The sequence below is a fragment of the Rhinopithecus roxellana genome, chromosome 11 (genome assembly GCF_007565055.1).
Source record: "Rhinopithecus roxellana isolate Shanxi Qingling chromosome 11, ASM756505v1, whole genome shotgun sequence".
In the NCBI taxonomy this organism is placed as follows: Eukaryota; Metazoa; Chordata; class Mammalia; order Primates; family Cercopithecidae; genus Rhinopithecus; species Rhinopithecus roxellana.
Window position 1 is genome coordinate 131,234,244 of NC_044559.1, and position 26,540 is coordinate 131,260,783.

At 36.7% G+C, this 26,540-nt stretch overlaps 1 protein-coding gene and 1 pseudogene across 3 annotated transcripts in view; one reads left to right on the top strand and one right to left on the bottom strand.

Annotated features, from left to right (window-relative positions):
- Positions 1-26,540, bottom strand: part of ADK (adenosine kinase) — a 577,585-nt gene that overhangs the window by 271,652 nt on the left and 279,393 nt on the right. The window lies entirely within an intron of this gene.
- LOC104669986 lies at positions 235-24,689 on the top strand (annotated as a pseudogene).

A 26,540-nucleotide genomic window follows, 5' to 3' on the forward strand; every position in this document is an offset into this window, starting at 1 on the left:
CGGACAACTCTGCCCCATTAAAATTCAAAACCTAGGGCCAGGATCTAGCTCTAGGAAAGACTTTTCTTCTTCTCTCGCTGCAGGTACTGGGTTTCCTACCTAATTAAGCCTTTATGAAAGAGTAATAATAAATTAGCCAGCATTTGTACAGGATATTAATTTCTATAGGGAAATGCATTTTGCAAATAGACTTTGGACATATTGCTCATTTGGGCATAGTGGATGGTCTGACGGATGAAGCACCATAGAGTTAATCCTCTGAACAGGTAGGTCAGTTGCATATACCTGAAATGGAGGGACAGGAGATAGAACTGGTGATCTATAAAGCTCTGGTATGATTCTTTCTCACTGGCTTACCAACACATGAGCTTTATTCTAAATACTATAATGTATTTATCCAATAGGGTTTACAGTGGAGTGAATAATACTATCTTTATTTTGATTAAAATAAGAAATAAAATAGCAATAATAACACTTCTACATTATATATTTCTTCAAGAGGTTACATGCCCCTATCTAAATTCATGCCTTTCATACTATAAATTAATGTACATTTAAATATTAATCTCTTTGGATGCTTTGTAGTTAGGTGTGCCAAGTGCTCACAGTAGTCTAAAAGTTTTGTTAATACCATCTATTTTTTAAAATAAAAGCTTTATTGAGATCTAATTCACATGTAAAATGCATCTATTTAAAGCATACAATTCAGTGATTTTTAGTATATTGACAGAGACATGTAACCATCACCACAGTCAATTTTAGAATAGTTGTCGAACTCCCAAAGAAATCCCGTATCTATTAGGAGTGTAGCATTGTCCCACAACATTTTCAGCCTAAGACAACCACCAATATACCTTCTGTCTTTATGGATTTACCTATTCAAGACTTCTCATGAATGAGATCATACAATAGACAGCTATTTATAAATGGTTTCTTTCACTTAGCACAATGTTTTAAAGGTTTATCCATGTTGCAGCATGGATGAAAGTACTTCATCTTGCATACTACTAAATAGTATTTCACTGTGTGGATATAATACATTTTTCATTCAATTTTCTCGACTTATAACTGACAAAAATTACATTTATTCACAGCATAAAATATGATATTTTGATATATGTATACATTGTGAAATGATATCACAATCAAGACAATTAACATATCCATGAACTTACAAATTTATTTTTTGTATGTGGTAGAAGACTTAAGAGCTACTTTCTTAACAAATTTCAAGCATACAATACATAATTATAAACTATAGTTATCATGTTGTACATTAGGTCTCCAGAACGTATTCATCCTATAACTAAAAGTTTATACCCCACAACCAAAATCTCCCCATCACTCCACCCACCCTTCTTCCCTCCCCAAACCACACTATCTACCCTGTTTGTATGAGGTTGACTTTTTTTAGATTTCATATATAAGTGAGATCACACAGTATCTATATTTTTGTATCTGGCTTATTTCACTTAGCATAATGTCCTGCAGGTTCACCTGTGTTGTCGCAAATGGCAGGATTTCCTTCTTTTTTAAGGTTGAATAGTACTCCATTGTTTATATATACATATACTTTCATTATCCATTCATCTGTTGACAGACCCCTAGGGTATCTCCATATTTTGACGATTGTGAATAATGCAGCAATGAACACCGGAGTACAAATATCTCTTCAACTACTGATTTCATTTCCATTTATTTAATTATTTATTTATTTAGAGACAGAATCTTGCTCTGTCACCCAGGCTGGAGTGCAGTGGTACGATCTCAGCTCACTGCAACCTCCACCTCCTGGGTTTGAGCGATTCTCCTGCCTCAGCCTCCCAAGTAGCTGGGATTATAGGCATGTGCCACCACGCCCGGCTAATTTTTATATTTTTAGTAGAGATGGGGTTTCATCATGTTGGCCAGGCCAGTCCCCAACTCCTGGCCTCAAGTGATCTGCCCACTTCGGCCTTCCACAGTGCTGGGATTACGGGCGTGAGCCACCATGCCTGGCCGATTTCCTTTAGATTTATATCCAAAAATGAAATTGCTGGATTATATAGTAGTTCTGTTTTTAAATGAACTTTCATATTGTTTTTCATAATCTCTGCCAATTTACATTCCCACTAACAAGAGATCCCTTTTCTCCACATGATTTTGACTTTTTGATAACAGTCACAAGTTTAAGGTGGTATCTCATTGTGAGGAAGAGAAAAGTAGGGCTGTAATTTTTTTTCTTTTTTTAAAGAGACAGGGTCTTCCTATGTTGCCCAGGCTGGCCTTGAACTCCTGGGCTCAACTGATCCTCCTCTTAGTCTCCTAAGTAGCTGGCACTACAGGCATGTACCACCACCACTGGACCTAGCTTCACTATGGTCTTTTGATTTGTATTTCTTTGATGATTAGTGACATTGAACATGTTTTCATATACCTGGGTCATTTGTATGTCTTCCATGGAAAATATCTATTCAGGTCCTGGGCTCATTTTTTAATCAGTTTGTTTTTCTGCTATTGAGTTGTATAAGTTCCTTACATATTTTGGATAATTAACCTTTTATCATACATGGGGTTTACAAATATTTTCTCCCATTCTGTGAGTTGTCTTTTCTTTTGTTGTCTCTTTTGCTGTGCAGAAACTTCTTAGTTTGATATAGATACACCTGTTAATTTTGCTTTTGCTGCCTGTGCTTTTAGTGTCATACATAAAAAATCATTGCAAGATTAATGTCACAAAACTTTTCTAATATGTTTTCTTCTGAGTTTTAAGGTGTCAGGTTTTATGTTTAAATATTTAATCCATTTTGAGTTAATTTTTGTGTCTCATGTAAAATAATGATCTAATTTTATTTATCCATTCAACAGTTGATAAACATTTCAGTCACTTCTACCTTTTGACTATTATAAATAATGCTGCCATAAACATTCATATACACATTTTTGTGTAAACACAGGTTTTCATTTTTCTTTGGTATAAATCTAAAAGTGGAATTGCTGGGTCATATGGTAACTCTGTTTAGCCTTTTGAGGAACTGCCAATATTTCCACCAGTGGTACATGAGGGTTCCAAGTTCTCCACATCCTTGTCAACACCTGGTATTATCTGTCTTCTTGATTATAGACATCGTGGTGAGTATTAAGACGAAGCTCACTGTGGTTATGCCACTTCTGATGGCTAACATTAGCATCTTTTCAGGTGCTTATTAAAACTCCTTGCTTTCTGTATTATGTGTTTTCACAAAGTAGAGGTAAGGTCCTGAGTTTGTAAAAACTAAGATTAATACTAAGGTGGTGAAATTACAGTTAGCTTGTTACTTTTTGGAACTTAGCTGAGGAGACCTTCACATATACTAAGCACTTATCATTCTTGTTTATATTACAATAGATCTTATTCTTCCTAGAAGATGGGTGGTTCAGTAAAGACAGCACCCATGTTTTCTTCATCTTTGAATCGGTCACATTGCTTCACAGGATACGTATAGTAGGCAGACTCAATGAATGATGGTTAAATGAATAAGTTTAACATCTGATGTCATATTAACTTTATAATGCCTCCCTAAGATATACAATGGAAGAATACTATTTAACCTTCTTTGGAAAAATGATGAACATATACAATTATGCGCTGAATTGGTATGGTCATTTGAAAACTCCAAATTTTTTAATCCCAAATTTAGTTCTCAGTGTGCCTTTGACAAGGCCAGAGATTTTTCATGTTTAGATGATCTAAGTTTTAAAACATTAACATCTAGGGGGAGGGATTGCATTGGGAGTTATACCTGATATAAATGACGAATTGATGGGTGCTGACGAGTTGATGGGTGCAGCACACCAACATGGCACAAGTATACATATGTAACAAACCTGCACGTTATGCACATGTACCCTAGAACTTAAAGTATAATAATAAAAAAAATTAACATCTATAATAAAACAATATCTTTATTTTTATTTATGAACATAATGGTAGATCACTTATTTTAAACAAATAATGAGATATCATCTCATTAGGATATGCTAAAGCCTAACCTAATGTATTAATTGTAAAATAGGCATTCAGTGGAATCTTTTGTTCTTTTCAAGTATAAAAGGCAGAACTGGGAATAACTTTATTTCTACAATCCTACAGTATAGGCTATGAATATAGGCTGTGGTATTAGAGGACCTGAGTTCCAGCCCAAATCTGTCACTTATCAGCTGGGTGAATTTTAGCCAATTATTTAACCTCTCTAACCTTGAGTTCCCGCATTTTTCAAATGGATAACAGAATTTAACTCAGAAGGCTACTGAGAGAACTAAATATGTAATGTATTACTATGTGGTAAGCTATTATTATTCAAGGAAATATTGTAAATATGTCCAACGTGGAATCAATCTTCAAATAAAAAATTCTTTAAACAATACTAAGCCACTAGGATTAGTCTAAATGCCTTAGCTTAGAGAGGAATTAGGAAATAGGGATAGGAAAAATATATTATAGCTTTTGAATTTTGTATTATTTGTATGTACCATATATTTAAAATAATCAACTAAGTTTAATTATTAACTATTAAGAGAAATACTTTATTATAAGAAAACTATTTCTACATTATAAGTTGTAAGGAGAAATTACATAACCTAATAACAGGGGCTTCTAAAATGAAGCACATATGCCTATTAGAAATTATGCTAGTCTATATGTTAAAATTAAATCAAGTTGGTTTGTAAGGAAAATCTGTGATTATTTCAGATTGAGACAATAATTTAAACATTAAAATAACATAAAATGATTTACATTAGAGATTTAATGATATGTGATATCCCTAGAATTTTGCTTGATTTATCGTATATTATAAAATGTATATTCAGGAAAATATTTGCTGATTTAACTAAACATTTTCAATATAAAGGTGAACTTTCCTTTGGAAGCCAAGACAGATTATAATCCATTAATATATCTTTCAACAAAAAGGATGAAATCTTCCACTGGGTAGGCTGATAAACTTCTTTCGTGTCAAAACTAAGCCTCTTTATCATGATAACCCAGAATAATGGTCGGCTGCTCTAGGCACTTTATCTACTTTACAGATGAAAAATCAGTTCTACTTTCATGGAATTAGATTAATGCCATAACAGGAAATACTTCTGGGGCTGAACTTGCTTCATGTCTTCAAAGCTGCCTGTAAATTTGAAGTACTTCCTGAACTCAAAAGATAAGACAGGAGAAGGAAAAAGAAAAACACAGTACAGTGACCCTTTTACTGAAGGAAAATATTGCTTCCTGAAAAAGATGTTGAAAGCTACTTGCTAAGGGCATTATGCTCTAGAAAGCCTAGGGCAAGTCTGTTTTAGTGGAACATAAGGATTCTGGTCATATATCAGACAGTTGCTATAAATCTGTTCTTTCTATAATCCTTTTTGATAAACTTTAAGTCTTTCCAGTGAAAGCTAAAGTAATAACTTTCTCACCTTTTAGTACATACAGAATTGCTTACTCTTTTACATATGACATTTTACGAAGGATTACAGTTTTACACATTTGGAAAAATGCTGACTACAAACTCAAGAATTAAATTTTGGATCAGAATGCAGATCAAAGGCAGCGAATTCAGTTGACAACATATCAGGTAGTCTGACATAAAAAATAGGCCACATTATCTAGAACATATAAAAGAGTTTTTTGAATGGTGATGATACTGAAGATGATATATATAGTAGATAATTAGGAGGAAAAGAATATTAGCTGTATGTATGCATTGGAACATGACCATATAAAATCAGAGATGAAAATAAAACTAATGATACAACCTAAAAAGAGGGGGTAAAGGAGGAAATGATCCCACCATGAAAACAATAAAGAAAATTTAGAGAGAGAGCACCATCTATCAATTTATGCATATTGGGTTGCTCACAACATGCTCATCACTATAGAGTATACAAAATAATAATATTCAACAGATGCATACTGAGCACAATAAATACGAGGCACTATGCTGGTTGCCAGAGGTAATACGGTTATTAAGAGAGGCAAGGCCAGGCACAGTGGCTCATGCCCATAATCCCAGTACTTTGGGAGGCTGAGGCGGGTGGATCACGAGGTCAGGAGTTCAAGACCACTCTGGCTAACATGGTAATGCCCCGTTTCTACTAAAGACACACACACATACACACACAAAATTAGCCGGGTGTGGTGGCGGGCACCTGTAATCCCAGTTACTAGGGAGGCTGAGGCAGGAGGATCGCTTGAACTCGGGATGTGGAGGTTGCAGTGAGCCAAGATGGCACCATTGCACTCCAGCCTAGGTGACAGGGGAGACTCTGTCTCAAAAAAAAAAAAAAAAAAAAAAAAAAAGAGAGAGAGAGAGAGGCAAGGACCTTACCTTCTTATTAGCCAGCATTCTAGGAGGGTTTAAACAAGTTAATTACCAAATGGAGATAACTGCAACAAAAGAGACAAGCATGGTTATATAAGATGGGGGTTGGGGGTTGGAGGGATATTACGACAATAGCTTATGGAGGAACAGGGAAAGCTATTTTAGATAGCTAACCAGAAAATGATTCTCTAAGAGGATGGCATTTGAGTTGAATGTTGAAGGTTATAAATGAGTCAGCCCTTAGAAAACAGTGAAGAGCATTCCAGGAAGAAGAAATAAGAGTGTAGGACTTTCGAGGGAAAAAGGTTTGGTTGTTAAAGGAAAAATCAATGGGAAAGGAACTAGAATAAGATGATATTAGACAGGTAGGAGGAAAGCCATGTAAGACATGTAGGGCTTTATACACCATGGCAGAAAGTTTGGAGTTTATTCTATGAGCAATCACTGGCAGCCATGAGAGGGATTTAAACATCAAAATGTTTTTTGCTGGCTTGCATTTTTAAAGGGCCACTCCAGCTATTCTGTGGAGAATGGTTTGAAAAAAAGTAAAAGGAGATCAGTCAGGAGGCTATAGCAGTAGGGTAGGAGAAAAATACTAATGGTCTGTAATAGAATGGTAATTGCTGATAAAAGAAGAGTGAATGGGTTCCAGATATAAAGATAGGGACTTATTGAAGGAAAAGAAAAAATCAAGGATGACTCCTAGGGTTTGGCTATGGCACATGAGTCAAACCCTACAGTGGTACCATATACAGAGATGTATTAAACATAAGAGAAACAGGAATGATACTTTAGATTAAGATGTCTATTTGCATATACTAATCAAAATAACCAGTTGGATATTAAGCTAAAAATATACATTTGGAAATAGTTTTTTGGATGGTACTTTTGGCCATGAATCTAAGAAACCTATCACAATGAATACATAAATACCAAAAATATATAAACAAATTAGAGAATGTCAAACTTTTATTGGTCCAAATTTCTTCATAGAATTGTTTACTGATAAACATTGTTTTTCACTTATAATACTGCTTCTATCTTGTCTTTTTTCACTTGCTTAGTGTTATCACCACTTTGACTATGTTGTTAATTTTATTTAAAAAGGCTTTAGATTTAATTCTATTTTCTTGTTTTCTATTTCATTACTTTCTGTTTTTGTATTTATCACTACCTTTATTTTTCTTAGTAGATTCCTTAAGATTTTCTATATGCAAAATGTCATCTACAAACAGGAGTAGTTTCACTTCTTCCCAATCTTAATGTCATTTCTATTTATTGCTTATTTGCTGTGGCTACTACAATTTTCAGTAGAAATTTGATTACCCCTATATCCTGAGATTGTCTCCTATGTTTTTCATAAGAGTTTTATTGTTTTACATTTAAGTCTGTGATCCATTTACTTGTATCAGGTCAAGGTTCACTTTTTGGTCTTTTGACCACTTTTCACTTTTGATGTCAACTTACCACAGCAACATTTTGAAAAGGCTATCTTTTCACCAATTAGTTGCCTTTATACCTTTGTCAAAAATCACTTAAGCATATTTATATGGGCCTTTTAATAATTTTTAACTAGAATTTTTTGTTATTTTCTCACTAGTTGCCCTAAGGGTTACAATACACATCTTAATTTATAATAATCTACTTAAGAGTCATGGAAACTTTTTTTTTTTTTGAGACGGTAAATGAAGACTAAGAGGATGAAGACCTTTATGATGATTAACTTCCACTTAATGAATAGTAAACATATTTTCTATTCCTTATGATTTCCAGGCTGGAGTGCAGTGGCATGATCTCGGCTCACTGAAACCTCCGCCTCCCAGGTTCAAGTGATTCTCCTGCCTCAGCCTCCCAAGTAGCTGGGACTACAAGCATTTAAAGAGTTTATTATATTAATCTTCTTATTTACCATTCTGGTTTTCTTCATTTCATCTTGTGAATTTAGTTTACCATCTGGTGTCCTTTTCTTACTCCAATAGAGCTTTGTTGCCATGCACCTCCTTTCTGCTGTTATCGTCATATATATTACATTCTAATAAGTCACAGGGCCAAAATACAATTATATACAAATTGTTGTATGCATTTGCTTTTAAATGAGTTGAGAGAATAGTGAAGAAATATGTCATTATACTGTCTTTTGTAATTACTTACATAATTACCTTTATTGATGCTCTTTGTTTTTTTGTGTATAGATTTAAATTGCTATCTGTTGTCATTTAATTTCAGCTTAAAGAATTTTCTTTAGTATTTGTTGGTAAGGCAGATGTTCCAGCAATGAATACTCTTAGATTTGCTTATCCAGGAAAATACTTCATTTTATTTTTGACATATTTTTGCTGGACATAAGGTTATTTGCTGATAATTTTTTTCTTTTTTTTTTTTTCTTTCTTTTTTTTTTGAGACGGAGTCTCGCTCTGTCGCCCAGGCTGGAGTGCAGTGGCCGGATCTCAGCTCACTGCAAGCTCCGCCTCCCGGGTTTACGCCATTCTCCTGTCTCAGCCTCCTGAGTAGCTGGGACTACAGGCGCCCGCCACCTCGCCCGGCTAGTTTTTTTTTGTATTTTTTAGTAGAGACAGGGTTTCACAGTGTTAGCCAGGATGGTCTCGATCTCCTGACCTCGTGATCCGCCTGTCTCGGCCTCCCAAAGTGCTGGGATTACAGGCTTGAGCCACCGCGCCCGGCCTGATAATTTTTTTCTTTCAGCACTTTAAATATGTTATCTTATTACCTTCTGGCTTCATTGGTACTGGTGAGAAGTCAGCTGTTAATTTTGTGTTCCCCTGTTGTGATTTGCTGAGTTTAAGATTTTCCTTTTGTCCTTGTCAAATAGTCAAGATTTTGACTATTATGAGTCCAGGTGTGCATCTCTTTGCATTTATCCTACTTGGTGTTCAAAGAGCTTCCTAGATATATAAACAAATGTTTTTCAATAAATTTGGGCTGTTTTTTGCCATTTTTTCTTCAAGTATTTTTTTCTGCCTTTATTTTCAGACATAATAGTAGTTATAGCACAGAACCGGGCATGAAAATATCTCCCCATTTACTAACCACATGACTGTGGATAAGACACATTTTTTTGTGTCTCAATTTTCTTACATGTAAAGGGGGAAGAATTATACCAACCATATGTCACCTAATTCATTGGATTCCTGTGAGGCTCAAGTTACATAATATATAATTTAAAAACTAAACATTAAATGAATTTAAAAGTATTTTTCCAAGGATTAAATGAATGTAAATGTATTTTCCTAAAGTGTTCATCTATAAACTTTTGATCTCAATTCCATCTAGTAGTTATCACTCTTCCACATTGCATTATCAGTCTTCTGTTCTATCATATCTTCCTTAGACAATATACAAACTCAAACCTCTTATATCTTTAAGCAAATCTTCCCTCTCACCCAACACTCTTCATTCGATGTAATCTGCCTACTACTTCCATCTTTCTGGTGCTATAGTGATTCTTAAACTCTCTGAGGTGAAGGCCAAGTGAGTTTTTATCCCCCAGTTCAACACAGACCCATATATGGTGCTACTGTGCATAACTAGTTTACAGATTATATATAAGCAACTCACCACAGGTGCTTTCCAATATTCAAAGTTCTCCATTCCATGTTCAGTGAGAAATCTGATGATCATGCACCAGGATGTTGGCAGTGTTAAATAAAATGTATAGGATCCCATTAATTTGGACTGAGCTCCTGCACTAGGCCCACCAGACCAAACCAAAATGGAGTCACTCAAGCTGAAGTTCCACATCATCAAGCTAAAACATAGTTGTTTATCTTACTTTCCAAGAAATCAGGAGAAACAGATAATAGCCAGATCCCTAAACAGACCAGTTTTAGCTGGTATAAGGAAGTCCCCTCTGCTTTAACCTTTATAAGAAAAGTAACTTTGGAAATGCCAATCCACGTTTTGTTTTCTGCTTTTGCTCTCCTCAGCCCTTTTATGTCTATAAAGTCAACTTCCTCTGCTCTGGAATATTCATTCTATTTAATAGAATGAGGCTATTGTCCAATTCTAGAATTGCAAATAAAAACCAATTAACATCTTTAAATTTGTTGTAATTTTGTATTTGCTGGAAGGGGGTGTAAACTTATTAAACAGTTTCCAAATAGTCTCAAATTTTTTTTTTTTTTTTTTTTTTTTTTTGAGGCGGAGTCTCGCTCTGTCGCCCAGGCTGGAGTGCAGTGGCCAGATCTCAGCTCACTGCAAGCTCCGCCTCCCGGGTTTACGCCATTCTCCTGCCTCAGCCTCCCGAGTAGCTGGGACTACAGGCGCCTGCCACCTCGCCCGGCTAGTTTTTTGTATTTTTTAGTAGAGATGGGGTTTCACTGTGTTAGCCAGGATGGTCTCGATCTCCTGACCTCGTGATCCGCCCTGTCTCGGCCTCCCAAAGTGCTGGGATTACAGGCTTGAGCCACCGCGCCCGGCATAGTCTCAAATTTTATATTTCATTCATTGCAGACTAAGATCAAATAGTTCTCAACTACACTTTTCTCTGATAATTTTTTTTCTATCACCAGTGGTATAATCAAAATCCATTAGTCATTTTAGATAGTGATGACCTCCTATCTTTCATACCCATCCTTTTCTGTCTCCTCTGTTGATACTAATTTCTTTCTTTACTATTTAGGAAGCATTCCTTAAGTTATTTTTGGCATTCTTCCTGTACTGCAAATTCATTATGTATACAGACAAGCATTTCTTCCTCAGGATTTACTAAAGGAGCCATGATTCTCTCAAGTCATGTAAAAGGGTAACCTCTACTTCATTTTACTCCACCACACACAAATATTCAATTCTAAGGGTCTTTGCATCCTTTTCTACTTTCTTACTTATATCAGCCTCAACCTAGACTAATATAACACCTTTCTTATTAATGTATCTGTAACTAATCTTCCTCACCTCCAATTTAAAGACACATGGTCAAATTAATGTATCCGGCATAGTTTTGATCATAGTAATTCCCTCCCTACTCAAAGTACTTCATTGTTTTAGCAATCCATACCAATTTCAAATTTTACCACTGTTACTCTCATATGAATCAACTTTGACAAGTCAACGATTCCTTTAACATAGCTGCAACTGTAAACACTGGTAAATAGTTACTGAATGAATGGCTGACTTAAATGATTATTGGATTCAAATAATTTTGAAAATAAAAAATCACTCTATAGTGTTTATATCATAACTATATACTTTTATATTACTGTTCTTACTTTACGAAAATTATCCCATAACCAATGCTATTTTCACGTCTAATAACACTGCTGATGGTTTTACTGTTGGATGAACTACATGCTAACCTTCTGCTGCTACTGAGAAATGCATTAAAGTAGGTCACGTGGTTTTCTTCATGTCAACAAATGATGGCTCAATTAGGCAGATAAGTATCTACAGCCCTCAGCAGAATCTTCAGTCCATTCTTAGCAGTTTAGAAAAGCACTTTAGTTAGCATTAGAGCCAAGGAAAGGAACACTTGTAATTCTCTAAGCATTCAATTAAATTTTTTTAATTCAAGACTGGCTATTGAATGTTTCCAAACAAACAGTGTGGAAGTAGACATTCATCATGAATGAGCACTATAAAATCTGGTGTGTATGTAAATTTCTTAATGAATGAGATTATGACATTTCTGATACACTGTTTGCAGTATAAACACTTATGGATGATCCATTTTGGTAATTTTGTCATCAACAGATGATTCTATGTTGGTTTGCTAATTAATGGGCAGTGTTTGCTTGCATAGCGCCAAAGGCATTTCCAACTAAAAGATACACAGAGCTACTGCTGAGTCACTTTGTAAAGTAAAACCTTCCAGTTCATGAAAGGAAATCTCAAGAATGCAAAGTAAAAAAGAAAAATCATGAAGCAAAAAAGATTCCAGAATAGACAAATACCTGAATATTTAGACATCAGTTTATCTGCTCTTTTCTAAAAATTCAATCTACCGAATTAGATATTTACCACCCTAAGAAATTAGAAGTAATTTTAAAAGGGAGGTTGTTTGAAGATGACACACTACCAGCTCCACAGCTGGTAAAATTATTAAAATGTATAGAAGTACTCAAAATACATAACAATTTGAGTAACTTAAAAGCAAATAAATGTATACACTAGAAGAGACTCACAGAATAGTCCTATAAATAACAGATATTATAGATGATGATCCTGTGTCATGAAGAAAACTGAATTGTATTCATGGAACTGATGAAGAAAGGAAAGAATTACATCAATATTTGAAAGAGGAAAATTTAAAGAAGGGTTCACTTTGGCAATAAATGATTACAGATAAATGATACATTCCTAAACTAAGTTTCAATAATACTAACAGCAGTGCTAAATTTATCTCAACAACAAAAAAATACTACAATCATTTATCTCTATTGCCAATACAAGGATGATCAATGTGAGATATCCCTCAATAACATGGAAATAACAGATATTAATACTGCCTTTTAGTCAACCATCAAACCACTAAGTAGGATCAGATATGGAATATGGCCTGTCTGAATATATTAACAAATCTACAAAAGGATTATGTTGGGGGTTAGGGTAGTGTTGGTGCATTATGAAAGAGAAACAAAAGCAAATGTTAGTGCTACTATTTTTTTAATTTTAAATAAAAATAAAAATTCTGTTGCTCAGGCTGGAGTGCAGTGGTGCAACCATGGATCACTGCAGGCTTGACCTCCTGGGCTCAAGGGATCCTCCCACCTCAGCCTCTCGAGTAGCTGGGACCTCAGGCACAAGCCACCATGTCTAAATATTATTACTATTGTTATTTTGGTAGAGACAGGGACTTGTTATGTTGATCAGGCTAGTCTTAAATTCTTGGCCTCAGGGATCCTCCCGCCTTGGCCTCCTCAAGTGCTGGAATTATAAGCATGAGCCACTGTGTCTGGCCAACACTAGTTATTAAAGAGCTCAGGAAGCCTTTTGTCTATGGACTTTAATTTTTTCAGGTCCCTACTAAGGAGATAAATATATCTTATTGATTGATTGATTAACTGAGACACAGTCTTGCTCTGTTGCCCAGGCTGGAGCGCAGTGGCACAATCTAGGCTCACTGCAACCTCCACCTCCTGGGTTCAAGCAATTATAGTGCCTCAGCCTCCTGAGCAACTAGGATTGCAGGTGCCAGCCACCACACCTGGCTAATTTTCATATTTTTAGTGGAAATGGGATTTCGCCATGTTGGCCACGCTGGTCTCAAACCCCTGACCTCAAGTGATCTGCCCACCTCGGCCTCCCAAAGTGTTGGGATTACAGGCGTGAGCTACCATGCCCGGCCTCAGACACATTTAAAGATCGATTTATTCAAGTCCCCTTATCCTGATTCTGCAGTCACCATTACATTCCAATGCAAGTTTGCCTAAAGGAAGAGATATGTGGATTAAGCAAACACAAACATTTGGGCCCATGTGATAACCTATATTTCCTACTATAAATAAATAAGGCAATCTATTGGTTTCTGTAATCATTCTCTTGGAAACTGGTAAATGGAATCATTCTTGCCTCCTTTCCTTTTCTCATACCCAACTGTCAGCCCATCAGAAAAATTTTTGTGAGCTCTTCTTCAAAATATATCTAGAATTTGAACCATCTTTAACACTTTCACCATAAGTCTAAGCTACCATCATCTCTCATGTGGCCAGCCTCTTAATAGTTCCCTGTGCTTCAACTCTTGCCCAACTACCATCTGTTTTCTATATAGCAGCCACATCTTATAGACCTTGGCTCATAGTTGCCTTGTAGAACTCATCTCCTTCTACCCGCCTTGCTCTGTCTCAAACACTCCAGGCATATTCCCCTCCTCAAGGCCTCTGTGCTTACCCCCTCTGCTTGAAATGTGCTTTCCCCAAACAGCTGTATGGCATTTTTCTTCACTTCCTTCAGGCTTCTTCTGAATGTCAACTTAACCATCAAGTCGTTCTCTACTATTTATTCCCTACTATATATTGAGAGGTGGTAGAATGTAAGAATTAAAAGCTTACAGGCAGCCTAAAGAAATGAAAATTGATGCTCCTCTTAAAAAATAATTTTTTATTTTTATAAAATGAGATGGGCTCTTGCTGTGTTGACCAGGCTGGTCATGAACTCCTGGCCTCAAGCAATTCTCCCATCTCGGCCTCCTAAAGTGGTGGGATTACAGGTGCAAGCCATTGCGCCCAGTTAAAAATTGGTGTTCATACAAAAACTTATGTGCAAATATTCACAGCAGCTTTATCTGTAATAGCTCCAAACTGGAAACAACCAAGATATATTTCAATAGGTGAACAGAGGGAAGTGGGTGGGCAACATGAAGGATCATTGTGGTGACAGATATATTTGGAGCCTTGATTATATCAGTGTCAATATGATGGTTATGATATGGTTCTATAGTTTTACAAGGAGTTACCTCAAGGGAAACTGAGTAAAAAGTACATGAGCTCTCTCTGTATTATATTACTATTGCATGTGAATCTACAAACTATCTCAAAATAAAAAAAATAAAAATAAAAAAAGCTTAGACCCAAGCCAGTCTGATGGATTCAAAATCGTGGGTCTGCTACTTATTAGCTGTGAAACCTGGAGAAAGTTAACACCTCTGTGCCTCTATTTCTTCATCAATAAAAGAGGTAATAATAGTACCAATCTAATAAGGTTGTTTGAGATAAAGGAATTACTATATGTAAAGATCTTAGAATGGTATGTGGCCCTGGAGTAAGTATCATATGAGTATTAGCTATTATTGTTAATAATTTTAGAGAACAGTATCTGCTATATTGTCCATTTTAACACATGCTCCCGACTGACAGTATAACAGTATAATAGGCACTGGATAAATATTTGTTGAATGAAAACATGAAAGCTCCTGACAGATGAATTTACTTTTAGTGTATTGATAGAATCACTCTTCTGGATATCCAAGTTTGAGAGTATCACTAGTCAAACATTTTTTCTTTTTATATTTGTATAACTGATTATGGCATACCATAAAATTTTCTATATTAGACAGTTCCTGCTCCTCTTCTGGTCATGAAAACTTTCTTAGCTCAAAGTCTATTAAAATTATACCGGACTTGATTGAAAGAACTGATGGATATTTTTAAAATCTCTTCCTTCCCTACTCCCATGACAGATATGAATTATGATAATAAGACCACTTGACTAAAGAATATGCAAGTGTCTGCAAATAATTCTAACCATCTTTTTCATGCATACAAAAATTGCTCAGAATTAATTCTTAGAATTGGGATAGCTTGTTGCAAGTTATAACATCACTATATTAAACTACTATCATGTGTTGAATCTCAAACTGATTCTAGGTAACATAATTTAATGTTGTAAGAGACATAAAGTCAATGCAATAATGCATTTCATAGTTAGCACAAAATCAGTTTCCTAACTGAATAGTTTGAATAATATTCAACTAAGAAGATTTGCTAAGTGTCTTTTATGACTCTCCACTATCAGTCTACTTTAAGACGCTTTTCCCCTCAAGTTCTCTGTAACTTTAGGACAATTTATCTAAACTTTTCCATTGGCAATCATTTCAATGTACAAAAAGTTCCAAAAATGAAAACACAGAAAATACCTTTATCCATTTTCATCTGTTGTCACATTTTTGCCTCATTTTATTTATCATCTATGTTCAGTTGTATTCTTTCTTTTTCTGTATGTATGCATAATATTCTCTTGTGATTGAGTTGAGATACATTCTGGGCCAGAAACTGCATAGATGATGCTGTGTACTTCTCAGGGACAGATAAACCCATAAGGAGGCAAACAATGTTCATGAGACTCTCACTGGAGGTGATAATTGTGATCGCCCTGTCAATGTGTTGTCTTATTTCTCCACTGCATTGTGGCTGCTTTTCTCTTCTCCCGTACAACATTTCAAGATCATGTAAATATTCTGTTCTTCATTGACATGTCTCTTCTCTTAGATGTTACAACCATTTTAGGATTTTTGCCTGATCTAATCTTTAACATGATGACTGCAAAATGAGGTTTTCTTGTTTCGTTTTTTCCCAACTCTAGCACAACCTCCACATTTGCTGGTCAACTTTCAGCATGCCACTGTAAGCAAAATATCTTTATTTTCTATCCATCCACCCATCAGTGATTGGAATGGTCTTATAAAGTCCTTTATTTCCAACAGCCTATAATTTGTTACTGTATTTAATTATTTGATGCTCAAATTGTCCTAGATTTGACCAGTAGGGAACTCTTCAAGCTAGATTCTGTATACTTAACTAACAACTCATCTTATTTTTTAGCATTTCCTTACTTTTTGGCATTACAACATGTTCTAGGTTAATCTTGTACCTACTCTGCCCTGGACAGAAGCCAGCCATTTGAGTGAAGACCTTTGGTTTTAGTAGGCATTAGGGACTGAACTGTGCTCCTCAAAAGGTCATAATCAGGTACTAACCCTGTGAATGTGAGCTTATTTAGAAACAGGGTCTTTGGAAGTTAAGATAAGGTCACAGCAAATTAGTGGGCCCTAATGAGTGGATTATTCTGATAAAAAGAGTAAAATTTGGACAGATAAACATAGGTTGAATGCCATATGACAATGAAGGCAGGAATTGAAGTTATACTGTCACAAACCAGTAAGTTCCAAGGATTAAGCACAACCACCAGAAGCTAGGAGAGAGGCATGGACAGATTCTCCCTCTGCCTCCCCAAGAAGGAACCAACCCTGCAAACACCTTTGGTTTGGAGCTCTGGCCTCCCGAGCTATGAAAGAATAAATTTCTCTGAAGTTTGTGGTAATTTGTTACAGCAGCCTTAGGAAACTAACGGTGGGAAATACCGCTAGGTGTGTCACTACAACTTTTGTGACATTGATCCTTTGCTCTTTCAGCAATAGAGCTAAGAAATATATGAATGTCTCTTCACACACACGTATATATACATACACATATATAAAAATACATGCACACACATCAACAGATACATACATACACAGAAATGACCATATTTACACAGACACCTCCAATCCAATTCATCTACACAGACTTCTTACCTGTCTTCCTCCTGTCTATATATTTGTCCTTTCTTCCATAGTGAGAACCCAGGCTCACTCATTTGTTCAAAATAGTCTCTGATTTAGTTTGCCCATACCATTAAAATAAACCTATAAAACTGAGTTCAGGATTTGTTTGCAATTCTTCATTTCTCTCCCACCCACCCCAAGCTAAGGACATATAGTTGAATTTGGTATTCATAAATTAGTCCTCCCTTCTTCCTTCATTTCTTTCCCCTTTATCCCCCCTTGGTATGGATATAGTATTCATTTTACTTTAAAATTAAGTCTATCATCTGCAAACAGGGACAATTTGACTTCTTCTTTTCCTAACTGAATACCCTTGATTTCTTTCTCTTGCCTGATTGCCCTAGCCAGAACTTCCAACACTATGTTGAATAGGGGTGGTGAGAGAGGGCATCCCTGTCTTGTGCCAGTTTTCAAAGGGAATGCTTCCAGTTTTTGCCCATTCAGTATGATATTGGCTGTGGGTTTGTCATAAATAGCTCTTATTATTTTGAGATACGTTCCACCAATACTGAATTTATTGAGCGTTTTTAGCATGAAGGGCTGTTGAATTTTGTCAAAGGCCTTTTCTGCATCTATTGAGATAATCATGTGGTTTTTGTCTTTGGTTCTGTTTATATGCTGGATTATGTTTATTGATTTGCGTATGTTGAACCAGCCTTGCATCCCAGGGATGAAGCCCACTTGATCATGGTGGATAAGCTTTTTGATGTGCCGCTGAATCCGGTTTGCCAGTATTTTATTGAGGAGTTTTGTATCGATGTTCATCAGGGATATTGGTCTAAAATTCTCTTTTTTTGTTGTGTCTCTGCCAGGCTTTGGTATCAGGATGATGTTGGCCTCGTAAAATGAGTTAGGGAGGATTCCCTCTTTTTCTATTGATTGGAACAGTTTCAGAAAGAATGGTACCAGCTCCTCCTTGTACCTCTGGTAGAATTCGGCTGTGAATCCGTCTGGTCCTGGACTTTTTTTGGTTGGTAGGCTATTATTTATTGCCTCAATTTCAGAGCCTGCTATTGGTCTATTCAGGGATTCAACTTCTTCCTGGTTTAGTCTTGGGAGAGTGTAAGTGTCCAGGAAATTATCCATTTCTTCTAGTTTTCTAGTTTATTTGTGTAGAGGTGTTTATAGTATTCTCTGATGGTAGTTTGTATTTCTGTGGGGTCCGTGGTGATATCCCCTTTATCATTTTTTATTGCATCTATTTGATTCCTCTCTTTTCTTTATTAGTCTTGCTAGCGGTCTATCAATTTTGTTGATCTTTTCAAAAAGCCAGCTCCTGGATTCATTGATTTTTTGGAGGGTTTTTTGTGTCTCTATCTTCTTCAGTTCTGCTCTTAGTTATTTCTTGCCTTCTGCTAGCTTTTGAATGTGTTTGCTCTTGCTTCTCTAGTTCTTTTAATTGTGATGTTAGGGTGTCAATTTTAGATCTTTCCAGCTTTCTCTTGTGAGCATTTAGTGCTATAAATTTCCCTCTACACACTGCTTTAAGTGTGTCCCAGAGATTCTGGTATGTTGTATCTTTGTTCTCATTGGTTTCAAAGAACATCTTTATTTCTACCTTCATTTCGTTATGTACCCAGTAGTCATTCAGGAGCAGGTTGTTCAGTTTCCATGTAGTTGAGTGGTTTGACTGATTTTCTTAGACCTGAGTTCTAGTTTGATTGCACTGTGGTTTGAGACAGCTTGTTATAATTTCATAATTTCTGTTCTTTTACATTTGCATGTCCCTGTTTGCAGATGACATGATTGTATATTTAGAAAACCCCATTGTCTCAGCCCAAAATCTCCTTAAGCTGATAAGCAACTTCAGCAAAGTCTCAGGATACAAAATTAATGTGCAAAAATCACAAGCATTCTTATACACCAGTAACAGACAAACAGAGAGCCAAATCATGAATGAACTTCCATTCACAATTGCTTCAAAGAGAATAAAATACCTAGGAATCCAACTTACAAGGGATGTAAAGGACCTCTTCAAGGAGAACTACAAACCACTGCTCAGTGAAATAAAAGAGGACACAAACAAATGGAAGAACATACCATGCTCACAGATAGTAAGAATCAATATCGTGAAAATGGCCATACTGCCCAAGGTCATTTATAGATTCAATGCCATTCCCATCAAGCTACCAATGAGTTTCTTCACAGAATTGGAAAAAACGGCTTTAAAGTTCATATGGAACCAAAAAAGACCCTGCATTGCCAAGACAATCCTAAGTCAAAAGAACAAAGTTGGAGGCAACACGCTACCTGACTTCAAACTATACTACAAGGCTACAGTAACCAAAACAGCATGGTACTGGTACCAAAACAGGATTATAGACCAATGGTACAGAACCCTCAGAAATAATATCACACATCTATAGCCATCTGAACTTTGACAAACCTAACAAAAACAAGCAATGGGGAAAGGATTCCCTATTTAATAAATGGTGCTGGGAAAAGTGGCTAGCCATAAGTAGAAAGCTGAAACTGGAACCTTTCCTTACTCCTTATACGAAAATTAATTCAAGATGGATTAGAGACTTAAATGTTAGACCAAAACCATAAAAACCCTAGAAGACAACCTAGGTAATACCATTCAGGACATAGGCATGGGCAAGGACTTCATGTCTAAAACATCAAAAGCAACAGCAACAAAAGCCAAAATTGACAAATGGGATCTCATTAAACTACAGAGCTTCTGCACAGCAAAAGAAACTACCATAACTACCATCAGAGTGAACAGGCAACCTACAGAATGGGAGAACATTTTTGCAATCTCCTCATCTGACAAAGGGCTAATATCCAGAACCTACAAAGAACTCAAACAAATTTATGAGAAAAAAACAAACAATCCCATCAAAAAGTGGGCAAAGGATATGAACAGACATTTCTCAAAAGAAGACATTCATACAGCCAACAGATACATGAAAAAATGCTTGTCATCACTGGCCATCAGAGAAATGCAAATCAAAACCACAATGAGATACTATCTCATACCAGTTAGAATGGCAATCATTAAAATCAGGAAATAACAGGTGCTGGAGAGGATATGGAGAAATAGGAATGCTTTTACACTGCTGGTGGGATTGTAAACTGGTTCAACCATTGTGGAAAACAGTATGGCGATTCCTCAAGGATCTAGAACTAGAAATACCATATGACCCAGCCATCCCATTACTGGGTATATACCCAAAGGATTATAAATCATGCTGCTATAAAGACACATGCACACGTATGTTTATTGCAGCACTATTCACAATAGCAAAGACTTGGAATCAACCCAAATGTCCATCAGTGACAGGCTGGATTAAGAAAATGTGGCACATATACACCATGGAATACTATGCAGCCATAAAAAAGGATGAGTTCGTGTCCTCTGTAGGGACATGGATGCAGCTGGAAACCATCATTCTCAGCAAACTATTGCAAGAATAGAAAACCAAACACTGCATGTTCTCACTCATAGGTGGGAACTGAACAATGAGATCACTTGGACTCTGGAAGGGGAACATCACACACCGGGGCCTATTGCGGGGATGGGGGAGGGGGGATGGCATTGGGAGTTATACCTGATGTAAATGACGAGTTGATGGGTGCTGACGAGTTGATGGGTGCAGCACACTAACATGGCACAAGTATACATATGTAACAAACCTGCATGTTGTACACATGTACCCTAGAACTTAAAGTATAATAAAAAAATAAATAAATAAAATAAAATAAAATTAAGTTTATCAATGAGAACACAAGGACACAGGGAAGGGAACATAACACACAGGGGCCTGTTGAGGGTTGGGGGACTAGGGGAGGGATAGCATTAGGTGAAATACCTAACGCAGATGATGGGTTGATGGGTGCAGCAAACCACCATGGCACATGTATACCTATGTAACAAACCTGTATGTTCTGCACATGCATCCCAGAACTTAAAGTATAATAATAAATAAATAAATAAATAAATAAATAAATAAAATTAAAAAATAAAAAATGAATTAAGTTCATTTGTTTGTTTACAATTTCAGGTCCCTGTTCCAGTGATATCATTTTTATTTAACTGTTTGAATATGTTGGACATTAACATGCTTTCAAAAGTTGAAAATATGCCAAGAAAGTACACCCCAATATCCAAGTCTCACTCCCCTCCACATCCCTTCCACTTCACTTTCCCTTCTACCTCTTGTAACTAATTTTATTGTTTTCTGCTTTATCCTTCCTGAACATACACATTCTTTAATTCTCCCTTTTTCTTGTATGACAAGTAGCACTATGGGTATTTGTTTCTGCTTTTTGTTTCATGTGATATTTCCTGGAAATTACTCCATATATTTATAAAAACAGATAGCTTTTATCAACATAGTAGTCTATTGTATGTTCCAGAGTATATTCAACCAATCTTCTAGAATGGGTCATTTATATGGTTTCTGATATTTTGCAATTATTAATAATGTGGCATGAATAACTTTGACAAAATTATTTCCAAATGCAATACAGACTCAATTTCTGAATTATACTAATTCCTATCTGTGCAGCATTTTATGTTTACTCTCATATATAATGGGGGCTGTTTTAAAGGAATAGTTAACGGCATGAGCAAACATTCATTATGTATTAACAAAAATCATATTATGAAATAGATACAATGCAAATTATATAAAAAGTATGGAGACATACATGCATGTAAAATGAACATATGATAGGATTATGGATAATTTTAATATTCTCCATACTTTTCTCTATTTCTCAAAAAAGAAAAATACATTAAATTTACAAACAAGAACAGAGACATCTATTTCTTTCTATATTTCCCCAAAAAGAAAAATAATACATTATATTTACAAACAAGAACAGAGACTTCTATTTCTGACTAAATAGGTACCCTAACAGGCCTTTTGCTAAAAATAACAACAAATGCTGGGTTAAAATAAAAAGAAAACAAAATAATCTTTTTTTGAAGTATATTGCTGAGTTGACACACAATAATCAAAAGGTTAAAACAAAGTAAAAATGGAAATCCAGCGGGGTAGGCAAACACTTAGATGTCTTTCATTCTGAGGGATATGCCAAGCCCTGTGCATTGAGCTTCAGTTTTCACAGCCATGTACAGAACTGGCAGTGATACACTGGAGCCGGCTCGAGAAAGCTAACTGTACATATCTTTTCCCAACTCCACGTTCAGTGACTTCAGGTTGGTATCGTGAAATCAGCCATAGTGCGAAATAGAAAAATGTGAGAAAGTAGGATTTTTTTTTTTGCCCTGGAGAGCCAGTTTTAAAATATTTACCAGGACACTACTGAACCCAAGGTTTAGGGGATAAATTCTAGGGTATATTAAAGACAGGAAGTCTAATTAGACTCTCCACATAAAGTTGGGATCCTAAAGAGCTACACATATGTTTAGTGTAAGAGCTGAATAGAATGATGTCTACCCTATAGAAAGAATAAGCAAAGAAATTAACCTCTTTCAAACTTGATGCTGGGTGGAGGTAAATACATCTTTTCTGAAAATTAAACCACAAGCCCACCCTCATGAAGGTTTATGGATCTGGAACTCATGTTACCTATGCAGCCCACAAAACTTTAAGCTCAACATTTATTTGAATGTGTTCCCAGGTTGACAGTATCCCCGGCTTTTGGCAGATTCAAATGTAAATACTCTCTTTGGAAACATATCTTAATCTCAGTCTCAGAAATCACCACAAATAACGAATACAAGCTAACACACAGGAAAATAAGGCAGTTTGAGTAACAGCCAGAGGAAACAACAGACAGCAAAATCAGAACTGCATAAGCTTTAAATATTAGGCTAGGCACAAAATAGAAAATAAGTTTAATTTATTTAAATAAATAAGAGGATTGTATACATGAGAATGAAGTGAGTCTATCAAAATGATAAAGTAAACTGATTTCAGGGGAAGAAATGAAAACAGAAGTAATGATTATTATGTAAAATTCAATGTCAGGTAAAACAGAATATGAGACACTGCTGAAGACACAATTAGCAATATCAGAAGATAGATCTGAAGAAATTATCCAGAACATAGCAAACATGACAAAAAAAGGAAACTATGTAAGAGGTTATGAGATATGATAGAACAGTTAGTGATACACACATGGTTAAGCTATAAAGAAAAGCATGGGAATCATAATCATAAAATGTAGGATAATGGTTACCCTCTGGGGTGAAGAGAGGCAGGCGAATTATTTTTTTTAATTTTTTTATTTTTTTTGAGACGGAGTTTTGCTCTTGTTGCCCAGGCTGGAGTGCAGTGGCAAGGATCTCGGTTCACTGCAACCTCCGCCTCCTGGGTTCAAGCAATTCTCTTGCCTCAGCCTCCCAAGTAGCTGGGAGTACAGGCGTGTGCTGCCATGCCCGGCTAACTTTATATTTTTAGTAGAGGCAGGATTTCTCCATGTTGGTCAGGCTGGTCATGAACTCCCGACTTCAGGTGATCCACCTGCCTTGGCCTCCCAAAGTGCTGGGATTACAGGCATGAGCTACCATGCCCGGCCATATTTTATTTCTTTAGATAGGTGTTTAAGTACATACATGGTCTTTGTGTTTAAGTAAAATTTTTATTTGGAGAAATCGCTGGGGGTGGGGGGAGAGAAGTGGAGCCTGTCTGAGCCCTAAGTAATGCTACTGCCCTTGAGTTTTCTTGGAGACCCCCTCCCCAACTAAGTGCCTCTTTGCATAGCAATGGCTCCCGTCCGCATGCTCTCTGGTACCATGACAGCTGGACGGGTAGTGGCGGGTCGGTGAGGCACAGCACACAACCTAGTGGACCAGCCACTGGGAACAATGAGTCTGTGGTGGCCAAATCCAGCCTTGTCCTCCACTTTGTCAAGGGACAATTTCAAGAGTACCAGGAGAGCATAATCAGAGCAGCGTTCCTTACACAGACTGTCTGCTTAGACAACACAATAGTCAAGATCTGGGGCAGCACTGGACAGGAACAGTATGGTAGCCCAGCCCCGCTGTACTATGAAATCACCAAAAAAGATACATTTGCACCAGCCAAGAAACAGGTGAAGGAGCTAGAAAGGCAGGCCAGCCCCAACATCATCACTGTACTTGTGGGTAACAAGGCAGACCTGGCCAGCAAGAGAGCCCTGGAATTCCAGGAAGCACAGTACTATGCAGACGACAACAGTTGACTGTGGAGACATCAGCAAAGACTGCAATGAATGTAAATGAAATTTTCATGGCGATAGCTAAGAAGATTCCTAAAAATAAGCCCCAGAATGCATCTGGTGCTCCAGGCTGAAACCTCCAGGAGAACCATCCAGCAAGCAAGAGCCACTGCTGCAGCAACTGAGCCTCTCTTGCCTGCCCACTGCAACTACCTTCTCTGCCTGAACGACTAGACTGGAATCCATTCTAACCAATCGCACTCAGTAACTGGGGCCACCACTGGGGACAGGGGAAGGGGCCCATCATGATTTCTCCACATAATTTTGATCATGGGCCAGAGTGAGTTATTCTACCTGCACCTTTCTGTACAAATACTAATTCAATTTTAAGTCTTCGGTCACTTTTTAAATAATATTGATTTTCTGCTCTTCCCACTTCCAACCCTTTCTATTGCTCTCCTACTTTTCCTTTGCTAGTAGCAGCCACATGCTCCTGTTCCCCTCACCCTTGTATATGAGGAAGGTGGGGTTGGAGCAACTACCCTTTCTTTGCCTCTTGCGGAACAGACTCAGCAAGAGCATCCGCATCCATACCTTATTTGGCGTGGTCTTGGGTTCAGGTGATGGAGCAGCTAGGGAAGGGAGAGGCAGCTCTTACTTCAGCTGGTTGTCATCAGGCTGCAGCCCTCCCCCACTCCTAACTCCCAGCTGGGAAACCACAGAATTGCCACAGCATTATTGTGACAGCCATGAACCCATTGCCCACAACTCCTCCACCCTCAGTCACTCTGACCTCTGGCACTAAGCCCTGTTCTGACCAAATCACAATGATGAGTATTGGGAAGTAGGTAGGTAAAGGGGGAGTGGGAAGGGATGGAACTGACTTTTTCTCTATTTTATATTGGATTTTTTTTTCAACACGTAACCTATCAGTATCTTGTCAATATAGTCAGCCCATTGATCGACCTCAAATAATTTTTTTTTAATTTGGGAATTTAGATATACAGAAAAATTACAAGTATAATATGCAGACTTCCTGTGTACCCCTCATTCAATTTGTTCTAATATCACTATCTTAGCGTCTTACGCTAAGACGCTAAGGCACATTTGTCCAAATCAAGAAACCAATGTTGGTGGATCATTGACTGAAGTTAAGACTTTATTTAGATTTCACCAGTTTTTACACTAATATCCTATTTCTATTCTGGACCCGATCCAGGAAACCATGTAACATTTAGTTGTCATGACTCTGTAGTCTCTTCTTGTCAGTGAAATGTTTGAAGTCTTTCTTCGTTGTTCACAATCTTGACAGTTTTCAGGAATGCTCAACTTATGTGGTAGAATGTCCATCAGCTGGGATTTGTCTGATGTTTTCCTGATGATTAGATTGAGGCTACAGGTTTAGGGAAAGAATATCAGAGAGATGAAGTTTCCACCTTTTCACATCAACATGACTTCCCATTTGTGATGTTAACCTTAATCACTTAGTTAACATAACTGTTTACCAGCTTTCTCCAATGGAAACAGTCAAGTCAGTATTTCGCTGTCTTCCAAACTCAATTTTTGGATCTGACTCACTCAATCCAGCTCATACTCTCAAGGAGAAGGGAAGTAGGATCCACCTTCTGGAGGGGGCAATATGTTATTTGGAATTCTTCTGTCAGGGAGATTTATCTGTTCTCTTCCATTTATTTATTTATGCAATTTATACATAACACCATGAACTCATGTATATTTATTTAATAAATTATCCTTAATCCAATGCTACATGTTTTATTTTGTTGCTCTAATTATTCCAGCTATGGCCATTGGGAATTCTTTCATGTTGGCTCATGTGTCCCTTTTGGCATGCTTAATCTTTATTATTTTTAAGAAATCTCTTGCCTTCTGGCACTACAAGATATTCCATGCTTATGTTGTATTTTCCCATCACCAGCCCCAGAATCAGTCATATTTAAAAGGAGTCCTGGATCCTTTTATTGGAGAATAGGATTTACAAACCGGGATATGAGCGTTGGATGTGTTTGTGGCTACTG